We start from the raw sequence: 19,905 nt of genomic DNA on the forward strand, positions 1-19,905 counted from the left end.
TCTGCTCTGTTAATCTCGGAATTAACTTTGCTGTCTTCCATAGCTCTCTATTGTTACTAGAAAACAATAATTTCTTTTCAGCAAGCCCAAATCATACTTAACTATTATACGGGGCGTTGAGTGAAATATTTCCCTTATGTACTAATAAAAATTGATTCTAGTTTTCAACTTGGAATATTGCACCATTCATGTGCTTACTGGTGAGTTAACACATCAGTGCTTAACTAAACCAAACATGCACAGATAAACACATATAAACACAAGAACACAGACTCACACACACACACACATTCTCACATGTAAATGCATAACACCATACTCTTACAAGCATATGAATGTACGAAGACAAGTGTATACTGCCTATATACAAACACACACATTTAGAAAACTTGATCTTTTAGGACAGATTTGTCACACAGTGTCTCATGTAGTAAGTGCAATGTTTGCTACTTCTGTTTCTCCCTTTCTCCAAAGATCTGAGCTGTGAGCTGCAAATAACACCCTCCAGTCCAGTCTCCAGACGCACTTTGCATATTTGATGATATTGACATCTCGACACCAGTAATGACTTTTTGGTGCAATCCTGAAAATCTTCAGGAGCATGGCGAAATGTCACCAAATGTTTCAAGATGAGTCCAGAATAATCAGGTACTTCCCAGTGGAGATAAATATGAGGCTGTTACCGTCTTTGCTTTCTCGAACATCTTATCAAATGTTCTGTTGTAGCAACAGTCTTTGTCTGTTTTCTTCTGCTGCTCAGCTAGACGATGACTCAATCGCAGACCAAGATACCAGTGGTACAATGACAACATTCAAAACAGACTGTGTGTAACGGCTCAGAGTGCTGCTCCAATAGGATCTTGCATATCTCAGCTACATATGAGTTAACGGATTCCTAAAAATACCCCTTGGAGTGAGTCATCCACTTCCAAAAAGCTCCGGGGAATGTTTTCCACAGAAGTGGAAAGTCTTAAGCCAGGGCCTGCCTACTCTTCTTTTGAGCCTTCTAACGGACCTCAGCAACATAATAATGTTATATTTTCTATAGTCCCTGGCTCTCAACTTGATAGCACAAATGATTTATTGAAACACAAACCTCTGTAGCAGTTTCAACTATGCCTCCCACACAAGTTCCTGAAACAGAATGAATCAGTGCCAAGAGAGAGGTGCTCAGGAGCACAGTTAGTACATGTCATTTAGTTTCATTTAGTTACTTCTTTCCAAGTGTGAGAGGGAAAGAGATCCAACACCAAAAACAAACAGTCACCCTCTGCTGTGAGCTCAGACAATCACTATTTTTGAAGTTGTCTTTTTCTACGACTTTAATTGAAAGTAAAGCTGCATATTTGCTCTGAAAAAGGCAGAGAAGGAGACTAGTGAGGGAACATTCAAACTAACCTGTACCCTTCCATATATTCTTGTATGTTTAAATTCTGAAGTGGACAGAGTGGCCCTAGTCCCTTTGCTGCTAAGAAATGAGCCATCTGGATTTGTTTAGCTAACACTTAATAAGACTTAAGCTTCTACTATCTCCAAGAATAGACACACTTCATTAAGGGACCCTGGAAGATGTGTTAAATCAAAAACATTTTTTTTCTCCTTCTGCTCTGCCATTTTTTCTTCTTTGTCTTAGTGTGTGTGTGTGTGTGTGTGTGTGTGTGTATGCGCGTGCGCACGCACCCATGTGTGTGGGGGTGTACGTGTGTGTGTGTGTGTGTGTGTGTACAATCTACATGTTTATGTATGCATATGTGTGAAATCCAGAAGAAAACATCAAGTGTTCTGTTCTGTCATTCCATGCCACTGAACATGGAACCAGGCTGTCATCAAGCAAGCCCCAGCAATCCTCCTATGTCTGCCCTTCAAGAACCAGTGTTTCAGGTATGTGAAGTCACTGCCATGTTTGTATATAGGTGCTGGGGATTTCAGATCAGGTCCTCATGCTTGCACAGCAAGAGACCTTACCTACTGAGCCATCTACTGAATTCTCAAAACCATTTTGTAACAGTGGGGGTGTAGGGATGTGCATTCATGGATGCCTCTCTTGGGTGCTACACATGTTTCCTAACATCCCTGAAATTATATCGCCTAGAAGATAATTGGTAATAAAGTTCTATAGAAGCCTTTTATTTTATTTCAAAACACAGGGAAAGTAAACATCTATGGCAAAGACCAATACGTGTGGAGGCAAAAAACAACATGATTACATCTTGTACTTTTAATTTTGAAATGCAATATTAGAGATGGATGGCAACAAGATTCACTAATAGTAAGTTTTTGCTCTGCTTCTTGCATAAACAAAAATACTATTGAGTCTTGATTTTCTATTTCAGACCATCCAATATTCTCTAGTTTCCAGATTAGAGCTTGCTAATATATCATAATGTTTAAAGGGAAAATATGTAGACTTCTTGTGCATGACTAAATAATTTGAAAGATTAACATCTCTCAGAAAACTTTGAAGACTTATTCCTATTGTGGTGTTTGTGTATGTGCTTCTGTGAATGCATTCCACATATGTGTTGATGGCAACAAAGGCCAGAAGAGAGCACCAGATTTCCTGGGGATCGAGTTACAGGAAGCTGGGCACCACCCAGTGTGGGTGTTGGAAACTAAACATAGACCAGAAGCTCTCTAAAGTTCGCTAAACTTTTCTTCTTTTTAATTGATTTTTATTGAGCTCTACATTTTTCTCTGCTTTCCTCTCCGCCTCTCCCCTCCCCTTCAAAATTCACCCAAGGTCCCCATGCTCCCTATTTAATCAGGAGATCTTTTCTTTTTCTACTTCCCTCGTAGATTAGATCTATGATGTCTCTCTTAATGTCCCCATTGTCTCACCACCGTCTCGCCAGCAAGAACCACGCGGTACACATAGGATCCTTCTGCAGAAAAGCTTTATGTCTCTTGGGAGCTAGAGCATAAGCCACATGGCGGAGACCCAGATAAGATGGAACCCATCCCTTATATAGGAAACAGACCCTGCTTTGGACGTGTCACTCTTTGATTGGTCAACTGCTCCCAGTCCCAGGTGATACCTTGGGAGTAGTGGAAAAATACCAACACGTGTGAGCTTTCTAGCTCACCTGACGGTGCAGCGCCATCTATGGTGGAGAGTGTGGTTGCGGCCCTCTACATCTCCCCCTAATTTTACTTCTTTGCAGAAAGGCAACTCCCTAGGAAGGTAAAGATAGAGGTCGCACTTCCCAAAATGAAAACATTAAAATGGGCTTACACGGAATCTGTCCCTAGGCTCATGATACCTGGAACCTATCCGGCCTGCCCTCTGCCAATTTTCTGGGAAAGGGAATATACGGCAGGAAACCCTTAAGCAGAGCGACTTATCTCTCAGAGAGGGTCATTCTCTGTGCGATGCTCTTAAGCTCGACAACCTTCAGGGCTAGCTAAGCCAAGCACTCCACCCTGTGCAATGGACCATTGTCCTAGGGGTGCAGGAGCTGGTTGGCTTAAACCTTACTGCTTTAACATAGATAACCACACATCAGTAGAGGCCCCCTGTTCTAGGGCAGCCAGCGCTGAGCAAAAACCACTTTATCCCTATGGCTTTGGGATTTGAGTCAGCAGACCATCCAGAGGAGAAACACTAATCCATAGCATAGGACTGTTCCAAAACATTTCCACCCCCACCCACTCTTTGAAGTAGGGGATGAAGGACACGATCCAGGACTGGAATTCTTCGGCCAAGCTTATGTCCACTCGCGTGGAGTTGATTGTCACGATGGACCATCTCAAGGAGGACAGCAAATCATCAAAATTCTCCTGCAAGATACAAAGACAATTCTCGGGACAAGTTAGCCACTTTTATAAAGTTCTCATATGGTACATTGGTCACACAAAAGGCTGGAGTTTTCCATACATAGCCCAATTGGGCAAGCTGCCATAAGCTATCCACCTGTTCTTTATTTTACCTCTAATAGATGTATCTATGGTAGCCTGTTGATCCAGGGCTGTAGCCACTGTGGTAGATAACTGATTGAGGGTCTTTGTTTTTTATGATATAGGCCGTGCTGTCCCAGTGGCACCTAGGAAAAACCCAGGCCCTGTTTGTTGATATTAGGTTTAAGATTTATTGGCTCCCGTACTCCTTGCCAGTACGGTGGCCTCGAGTTCCAGAGCCCGCCCGCCATCCAAGGGCTGTGTGCGGCCCTGGACCTGCTCGCTGCGCGGCTCCCCGTGTCCCGCTGTGCGGCTCCGCCTGTCCCAGGCCAGGAAGTGGCGGCTCCACCCCCAGGCGCCCCTGCCTTCCCGGAGGGGCTAGCTTAGTTCTCTGAGGCTGTGTTGGTGGCGAAGTGTGGCGGGAGCCGACACTCAGACCAAGGCGGCACAGGCAGCAACATCTCAAGGTCCGCGCCAGAGCCGCTGCGGCTCAAGGGGCCAATGGGAGAAGCGGCGACCAGTGCCGCTTCCCTACTAGCAAACTCTCAACACCTGTGTCACAGCAAAAGCAGCTGTAAACAAACTCTCACAGACCCAGCCAACGACCCAATCACCTTAAAAATCTAAGGGCTTTTTGCATCTACCTCCCTGTGGATCCTGAAACATTAGATTTAAAACCAAATAGTTGTAAGCTGCCATGTGGTCACTGGGGAATTGAACTCACGACCCTTGGAAGAGCAGACAGCATTCTTAACCCCTAAGCTATCTCTTCAGTTCCTTATTCAGATGGAAAATCTCTCGGGCTAGTAGCCAGCATTGTTCGCCCCGCCCGTTGCCCCAGGGCTATTACCTAGGATCAGCACAGCTTAGCTCAGCCAAGCGGAACAGAAGCCACTCCAGCCTCAGAGCCCCTCACAGTTTCAGGCACATTGCAAGCCTTCTGACCTGGCAGCTTGTGACACCGTTCTCATTCTCGGTACTGCTGTGATACCCTCCAGGCCAGGCACCAACTGAGCCTGCGCAATATGCCTCCCACCATAGCCACAGAGCAAAGCTCCGCTCCAGCCGCCCTCCAGCCCCAGCTGCACCCACTCCGAGCCCAAACCGGTGCCCGGAGCAAAGCTGAACTCAGAGAAGCAGGCTTGAAAGGACCTCATTTAATCTTTAAGGGAATTTGGGCGTCGTTTAGTCTCTTTGGCTGCTTCCTGCTGTTATTGGGCCGCTGCATTTTAGGGGTATACATTACAACATTTCAGGAGGTCTCGGTGATTCAAACCACGTAAATCCCAAGTACACCCTTAGGCTCTCCCCCTCCGTGGAGACGAAAACAGAACCTCCCTCCCAAAACACCACATCCTCAGCAGTCTCCAAGTTCAAATATCCCTCTCCCATCCAGTACACAAAAGACAACATGAACAACACAACATAAAGCTTTTGACCCTGCAAATCAGCCCTCTCCCCCATCCTCACTCTCTTTTAAAATCACTGGGGGGTCCTTTTTAACTTATTTTCTTTTCTGTCTCCCCCATTCTTTACCGGAGGGTCCTTTTTAACTTATCTGGGTGCGCGCACAACCTCCCACTGCTGCTCAGTTTCTGATATGCTCTCTGGACTTTAGAACATACCTCTCTGAGCACGCATGCCTGCAGTTCTGAATCCTCCTTGTGTCCAAGGGGTCTCCGGCGGTGCAAAGTTCTTCTTTTTCCCGGGTTTTGGCACCAGATGTCCCGCGCTACCGTCTCGCCAGCAAGAACCACGCGGTACACATAGGATCCTTCTGCAGAAAAGCTTTATGTCTCTTGGGAGCTAGAGCATAAGCCACATGGCGGAGACCCAGATAAGATGGAACCCATCCCTTATATAGGAAACAGACCCTGCTTTGGACGTGTCACTCTTTGATTGGTCAACTGCTCCCAGTCCCAGGTGATACCTTGGGAGTAGTGGAAAAATACCAACACGTGTGAGCTTTCTAGCTCACCTGACCGTGCAGCGCCATCTATGGTGGAGAGTGTGGTTGCGGCCCTCTACAGTCTAAGTTTTCTAGGATTGTGATTTGTGGGCTGGGTTTCTTTGCTTTATGTTTAAAAACCACCTATGAATGGGTACATGTGATAATTATCTTTCTGGGTCTCGGTGACCTCACTCAAAATGATGTTTTCTAGCTTCATTCATTTTCCTGCAAAATTCAAGATGTCATAATTTTTTCTGCTGTGTAATACTCCATTTTGTAAATGTACCACATTTTCCTTATCCATTCTTCGGTCAAAGGGTATTGAGGCTGTTTGCAGGTTCCGGCTATAACAAACAATGCTACTGTGAATATAGTTGAGCACATGTCCTTGTGGCAAGATTGAGCATCCTTTGGATATATACCCAAAAGTGGTATTACTGGGTCTTGAGGAAGGTTGTTTCCTAATTTTCTGAGAAATCGCCACACTGACATACCCACCAGCAATGCAGAAGTGTTCCCTTTTCCCCACAACCTCTCCAGCATAAGCTGTCATCAGAGATTTTAATCTTGGCCATTCTTACAGGTGTAAGATGGAATCTCAGAGTTGTTTTGATTTGCATTTCTCTGATGCCTAATGGTGTTGAACATTTCTTTAAGTGTCTTTCAGCCATTTTAGATTCCTCTGTTGAAAGTTATCTGTTTTGGTCCGTACACCATTTTTTATTGGATTATTTGTTCTTTTGATGACCAATTTCTTGAGTTCTTTGTATATTTTGGATATCAGACCTCTGTCTAATGTGAGATTAGTGAAGATCTTTTCCCATTTGTTGACTGTTGTTTTGTCTTGTTGACCGTGTCCTTTGCTTTAGCTTTTCAGTTTCAGTAGGTCCCATTTATTATTTTTCTCAATGTCTGTGTTTCTGGGGTTATATTTAGGAAGTGGTCTCCTGTTCCAATGTGTTCAAGTGTACTTCCCACTTTCTCTTCTATAGGGTTCAGTATGGCTGGCTTCATGTTAACGTCTTTGATCCATTTGGACTTGAGTTTGTGCATGGTGATAGATATGGGTCTATTTTCATTCTTCTACATGTTGATAGCCAGTTATGCCAGCACCATTTGTTAAATTTGCTTTCTTTTTTTTATTTGATATTTTTGCTTCTTTGTGAAAAATCAGGTGTTTGAAGGAGTGTGGGCTAATATCTGTGTATTCAATTTGGTTCCATTTGTCTTCCTGTCTGTTCTTATACCAATACCAGACTGTTTTCAGTACTATAGCTCTATAGTACAGTTTGAAGTCAGGGATTGTGATGCCTTCAGAAGTTCTTTTATTGTACAGGATTGTTTTGGCTATCCAGGTTTTTGCTTTTCCATATGAATTTGAGTACCATTATTTCCAGGGTTGTGAAGAATTTTTTTGGGGATTTTGATGGGCATTGCATTGAATCTGTAGATTTCTTTTTGGTAAGGTTACCATTTTTACTATGTTAATTCTACCTACCCAAGAGCATGGGTGATCCTTCCACTTTCTGGTGTCTTCTTCAATTTCTTTCTTCAAAGACTTAGAGTTCTTGTCATACAAGTCTTCCACCTGTTTGATAAGAGCTACTCTGAGCCATTTTATTCTATTTGCGGCTATTGTGAAGAGTGATGCTACTCTGATTTCTTTCCCAGCTCTTTTATCATCTGTGTACAGGAGGGCTACTGATTTTTTGTGTTAATCTTGTATCCTGCTACATTACTGAAAATGTTTATGAGTGTAGAAGTTCCTTGGTAGAATTTTTGCGGTCACTTATGTAAACTATCATATCATCAAGAAATAGTGAGAGTTTGACTTCTTCTTTTCTGATTTGTATCTTCTTTATCTCCTTTTAGTATCTTATTGCTCTGGTCCAGACCTCAAAAACTATATTGAATAGATATGGAGAGAGTGGACAAACTTATCTGTTCTTGATTTCAATGGGATCGCTATAAGTTTCTCTACAATTAGTTTGATTGTAGAGAATTGGCTGTTGTCTTGCTGTATGTTGTCTTTATTATGTTTAGGTATGTTCCTTGTATCCCTGCTCTCTCCAAGACCTTTATCATGAAGAGATGTTTTATTTTGTTGAAAGCTTTTTAGGTATCTAATGAGATGATCATGTGTTTTTTTTCAGTTTGTTTATATGGTGGATCACACTGACAGAATAGAAGAGCTCTTAAGCACTAAGTCATTTCTCCTTGGACAACTTTGAACTAGATTATAAACTATGTCTATTATCAGACAATTGAGATATCATTGAAAAACAATTTTACTTTCATCTCTGGTGGTGGTGTTGCTGCTCGGGACTGCACCCAATGCTATACATATGGCAGGCAAGTTCACTACAACTGAGCTACAGCTCAAGGAATCAAAATAACAAATAACACTGGAAAATAACAAGCTGATAATTGTATTAAAATACCTATAAACATTTGCAATTCTGGTTTTAGTAAGCACAATTCAGTAGTATTTAGTGAACTTACAGTGCTCTACAGCCTTCAACAAGACAGTGATCTTATTCCAAAGCATGCTTATAGCTGTTATAGGAAACTTGATATCCAAGAAACAGTCACTTTTGTGTTACCTAGTTTTTAATGTCAGCTTGAAACAATTCTAGAATATCCTTGAAAGAAAGTCATTGAGGGATTTTCTAGCTTAAATTAGATTGTGGGCATGTAAATTGTGGAGGTTGTCTTGTTTTTTTAAAAAAATTCATTAATTTTACATTTATTAAAATTCATTATTTTACATACCAGCCCTAGTTTTCCTCCTTTCTTTCCTCTCAGGTCCTCTCTCCCAACCTCTTCCTTCATGCCTCATTCACTCCTCCCGTTTCTATTCAGAAAAGTACAGGCTTCCCAAGGATATCAACAAAACATGGCATATCAAATTATAGTTAGACTAAGAACCCCACCTTGAATTAAGGCTGGGTAAGGCAACCCAGTATGAGGAATAGGGAACCAAACGTTAGTAAAGGAGTCAGAGACAGCCCCTGATCCCACTTTTAAGAGTCCCCCAAAAATCAAGTTACACAGCCATCACATAAATACAGAGGGTCATTTCCATGGAGACTCCCTGGTTGTCAGTTCAGTCTTTGTGAGCTCCTATAAACCCTGGTTAGGTGATTGTGTGGATTTTCTTATGATGTCTGTAACCCTTCTGATCCCTAAAATCTTTTCTCCCTGTCTTCAGCAAGATTTTCTGAGATTGGCCTAATGTTTCAATGTAGGTCTCTGCATATTTCTTCCAGTTGTTGGATAAAGCCTGTCTAATTATTTTTGGTCTAGGCCACAATCTTTAAGAATAGCAGAATTTCATTAAATATCATTACATTGACATGCTTTGAAGTGACATAGTCACTTCAGTTCTATCCTAGGTCTCTGGGCCATGCAGTATAGTGATATTTTATTTGTATTTTAATAAATAAAAGTTGTCTTAAGATCAGAGAGCAAAGCAGCCATACTGGTCAACCTTACAGACAAGGCAGTGGTGACACACATCTTTAATCCCAGTAGTCACCCTAGTCTGTCATAGAAACTGGGCAGTAGTGGTGGATACCTTTAATTGCAGCCCTAGAAAGAAATATAATATGGGAAGAGACAGCTCACAGATACAGTCTTATTCTGAGATTCCTGGAAGCAGGATCTCCATTTCAGACAGAAGTAGAGCCACTGGTTGGCTCTTTTGCTTTTCTTGCCTTCTGGTTGTACTGTCTATGGGTTCTTCTTAATTATGCTACAATGCAGCCTCTGGGTCTTGACACACCAGGCAGTGTCAAGGGCAGAATCACTCTCTGGAAGTGGGTTTCAGGCTAGACCAGTCATTGACTGGCTACTCCCAAAATCTCTGTGTCACCCTTACCCCAACTCACAACATAGGCAGGGCAGACTGTGGGTCAAAGGTTATGTGGTAGTTAGGTTGATATCCCAATCCCTACATTGATAGTCTTGCCTAGTCTCAGGCTGTGATCAGGTCAGGCTAAGTATCCCCTTTTGCTATGAGTCTTAGCTGGGGTCATTCTTGTAGATTCCTGGGAGTTTCTCTTGCACCAGATTTCTACCTGACCCTGAATCAATCACCTTTTCAATCTGCTCTTTTAATACTTTTTCCCTGATTATAACTGATGTAGGAAGAATAAGGTCACTATGGGCAGCACTATTCCCTAGGCTGGACTCTGCATTGATAAAGGCAAAGAATGTTAGCAAGCATGTAGGCACGAAACATATATTTGTTTCTCTCTGCTCCAGACTGTAGGAGTTGTCTTGGATCCTGTCTCTGTGACTCTACTGTAATGACAACCTGTGAACTGTAATTGGGAATTAAAATAAATCATTCATTTAGGATATTTTATCACAACAAAACAAAATAAAACTAGGATGCTCCAAACAGACAATGGAGAGTACAATCTGTTCTGTGCTACCCGGAATATTTCATATTCACAAAATCAAATAACATGGGGATCAATATGTCTTGAGGTCTTGGTTTTATGGTGGTGTTTAAACTGTTTACCAAATAAACGTTATTACTATTTTAAATGCTATGGCTGTAAAGCATTCCATGTTACAAACATACAATGCATTTTTCTTATCTCTTGTTGAATGCTGTGTAGATAAGTGGCTGAACAAAACAGATCTACAGAAAATGTGAACTTGAATCATATGGGAGATGTATTAACTCATATATGGTAAACATTCTTAATTTTTAGAATTATATGCTTTTTAAATAATTTTTTGTATGTAAGTGTATGACATGCATGTACATATGTACCTGCTGAGGCCAGAAGATTGAACTGAATTCTATAGAGCTAAATTACAGGCGGTTTGGGGTTTATTGAAAGAATTACTATGAATTGAACTCGGGAGTTCTGGGAAAGCAGAAAGCACTCTTAGTCACTCAGCCACATCCACATTCTCTAGAGTAATATTTTGAAAGAACAAAAATATTTATATAATGAGTGATTGAAAAGTTTGTGTTTAAAGTGAGTATTTATGTTATTGCAATGGTAGGTATTTGGGATACTTTATGTGGCATCAAATTAGACAATTTGTCAGACAATTTCAAAGGTCCGATGACCCCTTCCTATCCTATCTGTCCTTCTGTCAAGTACATTGTCTAGCTCTTAGCCACAATCTCACTGAAAGTATATGCAACCTCCTTAGATGCTCAGCGAATCTGTAGTGACTTCTATCTCTATCCGAGCCTGTGGGATAGGCCCTAGATGATTGTGTATGCAACACATTGGCAGGGATAGCAACTATGTGTAGGACAGACGTTTCATCTACAATTAAACAAGACGCAAGTATTGCCACCATGGTCTTTGGCACAAGACTAAAGATAAGTGATCATCTTCAATTAATAAAATAGTTAAAACACTCTGGGGCTGGTGCTACGGATCAGTAGAGAAAGTGCCCTAATTTTAGTCCTTAACATCTACATAAAAAGAATGTTTTATCACATGCCTGTAATCTCAGTCCTGGGACAGCAGAGACTAGAGGATGGCTGACCTCCAGTCTAGGTGAAATGGTATACTCCAGGCTAAGTGAGAGACGTGTTTCGAACAATAAAATGGTAAAGGAAAGAAGACATCTAGTGTTTACCACTGATCTTCACAAGTATGTACCCACATAGGTACCAACACACACAATGTTCTGAAATCATAACAACACTTCTAGCCAAGTTGACAACAAGAATGTCTGAACAGCCTTTGTTATAAATGGGTATACCAAAGGATATGAGCCCTATCCTCACATTTATAAAAGATTAATGGGATATAAGTTTGTGTGATACAAAAGCAAACTTGTGAATTAGAAGGCAGAACACTTGGCTATTTGCTCCATGTGTAAACAGGTGGGTTGTTGTAAGAAAAATAGAGAGCAATAATGAAACAGGTGAGGGTCAGCTGCCTAAAGTCAAAGGTCAGAGTTCAGTCACACAGGGTGATGTTCCAGTGGACAGCTGAGAATCCCTAAAATACCAAAGTTCTAAAGAAGCTTAAACTTGCCAGAGCACACACAAAATGCCCATAAAATCAACCCCATTTATCATTTTGCACAAACAAGACTCCCTCTAACTAACCTGAAACAGGACACTTGCTTGAAAATGAGTAACAATGTTAACAGAAGTCCAAGTCATGATCATAGGAAGGGCCATCTGTCGCCGTGTACCATGAACTCTAACATGCACTTCTCCAAATAAAATGGGTCTATTTTTGTACTGATAAAAATGAAGCATCTCTCATGCACATCCAATGGTTAAATTTTCTGTGAAATATTTTGGAGAGTAAAACAGGCTGCATCTACACACTCTGAGATTTGAATCCACACACTGATATCTGACCAGTAGATCAAAACAAGCAGACTCACCTTTCTATTGAATTTCTATGAAGTAGTCATCTCCTACATCAAATATTGTTTTGTGCATCATCTCAGACAGATAATATCTTGTTTTGCCAAAGTTGTAAAACCCTGAACACTGTCATTAGAACAAGTAGCCTGCTAGAAACCTCCACAGAGAATGGATTTCATAACTAACTTGATGAACAAATTTAGAGAAGAGGGACATTGCGCCATGCTATCCTCTTTTCTCTGTGTTTTAAATTTAAGCATGAAAGCATTAACAAGAACTTAAAATAGATTTACTATGCAACCTGAAATCAGCAAATGAGAAAGGGAAAAAACACTAATTACTTGAATAAACTGACTCTGGGTCTGACTCTTATTGACAAATATCTAATACTTATGAAATATTGTATCTTCAAATGGTGATATATATATCACATATTTATACACAAATACATGAATTATGAATTCTCTTTCATCTCTGTCTTAAACACACAGCACATACACACACATACACACACACACACACATCACTCCTGAGCACTTTCCCCAGATGAGCTTACTGCATAGACTAGAAAACTCATAGTGTCATTAAAATTGTGGTCTGATATTTAGACAATAGCAGGACAGACATATTTGAATATCTTTAAAGTCAAAAAGTAATTCTAGTAATACACAGTAGTCTGTTATATCTGCAGCAGTCGGCTATTGTCTCATGTACAATATTGCTACAATGGGTTCAAAATGCAGAGAGGATTTAGGTAGACAGCATGTGCTTTTGTATGAATCATGCCAAAAATTCCCATGCCTAAAAACTTTTTGCTTGATTATCAGTTTATTCTTTTCTTCCTTGGACTTTAAGTGTACGTGGATCACACAGGATCTAGTAGCATTTTGCTGCATATATCTGAGCAAGTTCTCTGGGGAGTCAAATTAATATTGACATGGTGTCTCTTGAAATGTATAGCAATCACATAGATTTGTTATTACAGTTCCACTCCTCATATTGTATTTATGCTTCCCCATGCTAGCCACAGACCACCCTGAGTAATATAAAATGCCTTCATGTTATTGTCCTTAACACCATCTGTCTGCAATCGTCACCTCTAAGATGTGACAGCTTTAGTTTTATCATAAACATGATGGGAAAACTCAGATGTATTTGTGGACACAGTTGGAAGCATGTGGTGCTTCTGAACCTGACCCCATAGACTGTTTTGTAATATGATATCACTGATGACCTCAGGATTCTTAGGATGAGAAGAAAGGGAAATTCTCTATATAGAGCTACCCAGCTATGCAAACACCACATGGGTACAAGATACATATACAGAATCCAGGCAACCAACAGACCTGACAACTCATGACCACCACTATTTCCCACAGTGAGTAAATCTAAAACTGAATCAATTTGGTTCATTAGTATTGAGATTAAAGGCAGTGCTTTTACCCTAATCAAGAGTCAACATATTATTAATATGTTGCCATCTATAGATGACATATCACATTTAAAACCTATTAGAGAATGTACTATGTAGTTCAATATCAAGTGCATATATGTTTAATTTCTCAATTAACATACTGAAAATTTTTTAAAAGTTAACTTTTATTCCCCTAATATAACCTTTGTATTTCCTCAAACATATCTTTTGTTGGTCTGATTATCTTAAAATCATTAATCTGGTCTGACATCAATAGTAAGACAGTAATGAATAAAATAACAGAAAAAATAGGCTATAAAGATGATTTGTTTGATAAAAATTCTTCCAGTGAAAGCATTGGACTTTTAATTCAATCTCCAAACTCTACAAAGAAAACAATCTGCCATGGCAACATGTACCTATAATGTCAGTACTAGGGAGAACAAGACAGGAGGATTTCAGGGGCTCTTTGGCCACTGTATTAAATCAAATTGGTGCATTCCAGGTTCAATGAGAGACTCTGCCTCAAAAATTAAGATTAAGAATGGTAAGACAGCTGACATAAATTTCAGGGTTGTATTCATTCGTCCATGCATATGCATGCACACACATACACAAAAAAGAAATAATAAGCACTCAAAATCAAATTCACGGTAATCCAATGATTTTAATCTTTTCAGATTTTTATCAAGTGACAAAGTCTAAATGATGCTTATGCTCCCCCAAACCCAGTATTCATAAAATGACTATTTCTGTATCTGTTTATCATTTCTCCTCTCTATTCTTCTCACTTCTACTCTGGGATCTTACAGGAAAGATTGCATCTTTCCTAACTGAGCCTGCAATAATGTGTACTGCCGTGTATCTACTCAGACACAGCCAGTCATCTATATATGGCACATTCTTCATTTCTTATTAATCAAGGATTCTGGCTGTTTACATAAAAATCCAGGCTACAAAACTTCTTGGTGTGATTAATATGGTAATGCCAACTCTAAATTGTGCTCTTTAATAACAAAACCATGAGAATTCCCGAAGTGCACAAGAAGGAATGTGTGTGATGGAATTGACTGCCATGAACTCTAAGCCGGTAGAATTTTGTTTCATTCCTAATAAGGTTATTACTAGCCATATCACACATATCACTTCAATGAACCTGATTTAGAAGTTATCAGGATTTGGGGAAAGTTAGCTTACTCTACCCTGGATGTCAGTTTCAAATTAACAGGCTATACTATGACACATTGATAATGTCAGGCTGGCATCTTTTCCTGCCCAAGATTCTGTGACCATATTTAAGCTTTGTAAAGACTGTGAACTTGTAAATAATGTCTCTCTTTTGCTGAAAGTGAGGTTCATTATATAAAATGAATCAATTATTCTTATATATGCAACATCCTCAACTATTATCATAGTTGAGTTCCTTTCTTTGTGCTTGTTATTAACTCCTGTGCATCTCCATTAAACCTTAAGGTTGTCTGTGTGGTGGGTTGTAGCAGCCACTGTACTGATACATTTTCCTTGTCCAAATATACTGCTACCCAAGCTTTAATGGATAGAAAAGGTAGAAAATTCAGCTTCTTAATCCCCATTTGTAATAGCGTGAAATATGGACAGAAGAATGAAGAAAATAGATAAGAAGAAAATAGAGATAACAATGTTAATTATAAAACCCAGGTGGCTGTAACAGCACATTTCACAATGCAATTCTTTGATTTTTCTATGTTAGATATTTTCAAAAAAATATTGGAGATTGTGTATTGTGCTTATGGTAATAATTAGCAATCAACGATTTAGTGCAGGAGTGCATAACCCAGAGAAAGGTGCATACATTTTCAAGGAGATGATTTGATAAATAACATTGGTTCTCTCAGTTCCCAATTTTGTCCAAATTTATATTTTTGTTTGCTAAATATGAGTCAAATAAATGATGCTGAATTAAGTAGCTTGTTGTTACACATTTTAAAAGTCTTTGATAAACATAGTTGGTTATGAATTCTCTTTTAGAAGAACCTTGGTACTCTTGGGTTGAGTGCAGTGAAAACCTTAGGAGATGAACAACAGCAGAGTCTCAGTTTGAGGGAAGCAACTTCGGGTGAGTATTGGGAACTCAATTCTTTTCTTCTCTTTCACTTACATTGACAAGATTTGTTCTCTCACACACTTCAAATTGTGTTACCAAGGGTCCAAAGCAATGAACCCAATAAATTATGAGATGAAATCTCACAGTCTAAACCAAAATAAACTCTTTTTCTTTATAATTTGGTTATCTGTTATTTGTTACAGTGAAGGAAAACTAATTAACACGGGGCGTTTTACAATAGTTTATTGGTTTGCCGTGGTTTTATTTTTTTAATTTGATTATATTGGTGAAAAAATCATAAAAGACCAATGATTTCTCTGTAAAATATAAATCCAACATAAATCATTAATCCCATTTTCCAGTGACATCCTTGGTTGGCATAATATATTAATATAAGAGACAAAATGAATCTAATTAGATTTGTATAAACAGGAGAAATTGCAAAATCAATAATAAATAGCTGAAAAATATTTAAAGGTCTACCTAGCTGTCTGTAACAGTCAAATTGTATTTTCAAAATGAATACCCTGCCACAAATACCCAAGAAAATAATATGTTCAGATAGGCAAATAATGGCAAAACAAATGGATATCAGGAGAAAGAAAGCATTGTACATATTTTTATTCCTAATTAAAAAGGTTGTATAGGTTTATCCAACACTTAATTATTTGTGCAGTTGTAAAATAGAATGATAACCTCACTTAAACCAGTCAATTGGTAGGAAACAATACTCTAAAAATATTTATGCATTAGCTAACTTGAAATAAGCAATGTAGGTATTTTGTTGTGTTGTTTTGGAGACTCTAGAATTTTCTCACTTGAATCAGGAAGGAAAACTAAAAGAACATCTACATCAGCATAGGAGAGTAGATTAAAAATTGGCCACAATTGAAAAGGCAAGCAGAGTTTGGCATGAGCGATTACAACAGCTTATACCCAACAATGCCCAGGGTCTTGGCAACATTAACCGTGTGAAAAAAATGTCAGGAGAATTATGGGCCTTGATTTCTTAAAATAACAGGATTCTATTAAATAGATTGTTTTGAACAGTTCAGCAGACAATGGCCACAGGCTGTCTTCAGTGGTTAGTGTTCAAACCACAGAATAAATTGAGGATGCATCCAACATGAATAAGAACCTTCTAGAGCAAATCACTGAAAAGAGACAAATGCTGTAGGCAGTAAAAGGTTTAAAGACACCACTAGGTCCGCCTCCTAAGAATACTGCTTGAGAGCCACAATACAGAAAGCAACTGGGGGCTTTTAGAATAGTATATTTGCTTTTATTTTATTTTATAATTCACAATATTAGAGATCAAACCCAGGTCTCACAGTGCTTTCTCACTGATCTAGGACTACATCCTAAGACCCAGAGGAAAACTACTTCACACGACCCTATTTGGCACAGTGAAACGTATTGTAAAATCATGGAAGTAGTGATGCACTAAAAGGAACAGAGATAGGCAAGTGAGTCAGCCAGCCACAGCGTGTCAAAGGCCAGGTGTTTGAATTCTGTCAACCCTGACCTCAGCCTAAATTTCACTTTGGCCCCCAAAGGCAGCTGTTACCTGAGCTGAGGGTAGTAGAGGTCAGGCAAGACCCCTTGGTTAATTTTATCTAAAGATGGTAATGGTCACCACTGCACTTAGACTGACTGGGGACCGAAAACATTGGTTTTAGACAGAACTCTAGGGAACTTTCTTCTGGAATGCTTACAAGGACAGGGTGATAAAGAAAACCGTACAGTATCTTGTGTTGAACTGACAACAACACGATGCACTGTCTTTGGCAGTCAGGATGACTCAACACTATTTCATGATTTCTCTCCGTGTAGTCTTGAGTGTGTGCCATGCTTTCTCTGTGCATTTTATACAAATTACAAATTAAGGGTGTACTATCTTGATCTTCCTCTATGGATGCCTCACCTAAGACTTTGAAGGGCTGATTGTCATGTAGATCTGAGGACAAGTAAAAGATAGAAACGACATGTGAAACTACCTGTGACAAGAAGCTGGGGTGACCAACAACCTGATTTTAGTACCAAGAGCCTTTTGTTTAGAAAGACCATTAATTCCAAGAAACAGGACAAGATGGTTCCAAATCTTTCAACTTCCCTCTGTGCCATTACACCCTTGCCTTGGGTTCTTATCATTGTGATTTTCTTTCACATTTCAATTTCTGACCAAATATATTGGCCCACGGTAGAAAGTTTTTGTGTCATATTAAAATGCACACATTCATGTTTCTTGTGCACTAACTCTAGTATGCATCCTTAACAAAGTACCCTAAAGTGGGAAGAGCCACATCATTTGAGACTGTACAGTTTTCTTTTTTAAAAAGTAAATAGCAAGTAGTTTTACTGACATGGGTACTAACTGCTTTATATCTACTTGTGAATATTTCTAAATAAAAATATGTAAGTTTATAGTTTTATTTTCATGAAAGTAAATCTATCATCTATTCAAAAGCTGTCCTGAGGAGTATGAGTCATACTCCTAATGATGAATGTTAGCAATACAACCCATGACTATTTAAAAAGTTCAATTATTGCCTTATGTCCACCCCCAGGAAGCAAAAAATATATGGCCCCAAATGCCCTTTAGGATATGAGCAGAGACATTCAACACAGACATACCCCAAACATTTAGTATTAAGGCAGACAAAATTACTAAAACTGAAAAGACACACTGGTGAGATTTCAGCAGCCATGATATCTCCCCGACTTCTAATTTTAACTGTACAGACACACAGCAGCAAAACATGGTGAGGGTGGTTCACATCCAGGGCAAAGGACAATAACATCTGTGGAAACACAAAAGCACGATGACATTGCGTTTCCACCCCATGGAAAAAGTGAGGCACTGATTCGTTCTCAAGCTGGAGTTCATTTCAAAAATAAAATAAATTTGCCATTTTTTGACAAGGAGATTTTATTATGAGAAAAACATATCCAACAGAATAAAATGCATTTTTATTAGTCATATGAAAATTCATTCAAACACCATCAGACATATTAGGCAAAATGCCACAACATCTAGTGAAAACAGTTCTCTTGGAAATATGTCCACTTTGATCAAAGCAAGCAAAGCCACAAATGTTGAACTCTGTCTCTCAGTAATTTAGCATGTTAACAATTTGTGCATAAATTGGCAGTCATGTGGGAAATGCATTTTCTATATTACTATGGAGAAAAAATAACGCATGTATGAGTAATTTGGTATTGTTTCTGTTGTAGTAGTTTTTCTTTGTGTGTGAATGCAATAAGCACATATGTCTGGAAGTTAACACTCTCATGTGTGTGTGTGTGTGTGTGTGTGTGTGTGTGTGTATGGTTGTGTGTGTGTGCTCATGTGTGTGCGCGCGCATGTATGGAGGAAAAAAAGTTGATGTTTTCCATATTATTCCTACTTCTTTCCGTTTTTTTTTTTTTTGAGACAGGTTCTCTTACTGAATCTGAAGCTCATCCATTGTCTAGACTGACCAGTAAGCTCCACATCTGCTTGTTTCTGCCCTCATAAGACTGGAACTTCAGGCAAACACCCACATCACCAGGCCCTGCATCTTACATGGGTGCTAAGTACCAGAACAAAGTTCTTATGTTTGCACAGCATACAGTTTTCCTATGAATCATCCCCCTATCCTTCTGTCATTCCTTCTTGATAGCAAGTAATTTTATTTTTCTGAACAAAGGAAACATTTTGATTTGTATTCATAAATTTGAATTTTTCATCCTCAGGATTTTTGGTAACATATAGTGTCTCATTGATTCTCAAAATATTTGAGTTCTGAGCAATGACATAGTGTGGAACTCAAGGTCAGAAGACTGCAGTGGGCCACTCAGGATTCCATAGACAGTCCTAATTATTCTGAATATAAATGTCCCAATATACTCCGAAGGTGGGCTTCGGGGACCATGGCTCTTCCAGAGCTGCACTCCTTCTACCTATGTTGTGCTGTCTGAGATAGCAGTGCTCACAGCACCTGGGCCCTTCTGAAGATGTCTGCAAATACCATTGCATTATTTTTTGATAAAAACATATACATGGTGGTATTTGCTGTTTAGCGCAGGAGTTTCTGGTATATGGAGCATCTCATTGTCTTTTTCAACCTTTCCAATTAAAGAGAATAAGTTAAATTAATATTTCCTAAATTCTCATTATAGGATATGGATGATACGAACTGCTTTTTGTTCAATTACTA

At 39.3% G+C, this 19,905-nt stretch overlaps 1 long non-coding RNA gene across 1 annotated transcript; it reads right to left on the minus strand.

The window, feature by feature from the left end:
* Positions 1-2,877: 2,877 nt before the first annotated feature.
* LOC148119778 (uncharacterized) lies at positions 2,878-5,625 on the minus strand. Its single transcript, XR_015734840.1, has 2 exons — positions 5,520-5,625; positions 2,878-3,777 (listed from the first exon to the last, which is right to left on the minus strand). It is a non-coding gene; the product is annotated as an uncharacterized LOC148119778 (long non-coding RNA).
* Positions 5,626-19,905: the final 14,280 nt, after the last annotated feature.

The sequence above is a fragment of the Myodes glareolus genome, chromosome 14 (assembly GCF_982192425.1).
Source record: "Myodes glareolus chromosome 14, mMyoGla1.1, whole genome shotgun sequence".
Taxonomy (NCBI): Eukaryota; Metazoa; Chordata; class Mammalia; order Rodentia; family Cricetidae; genus Myodes; species Myodes glareolus.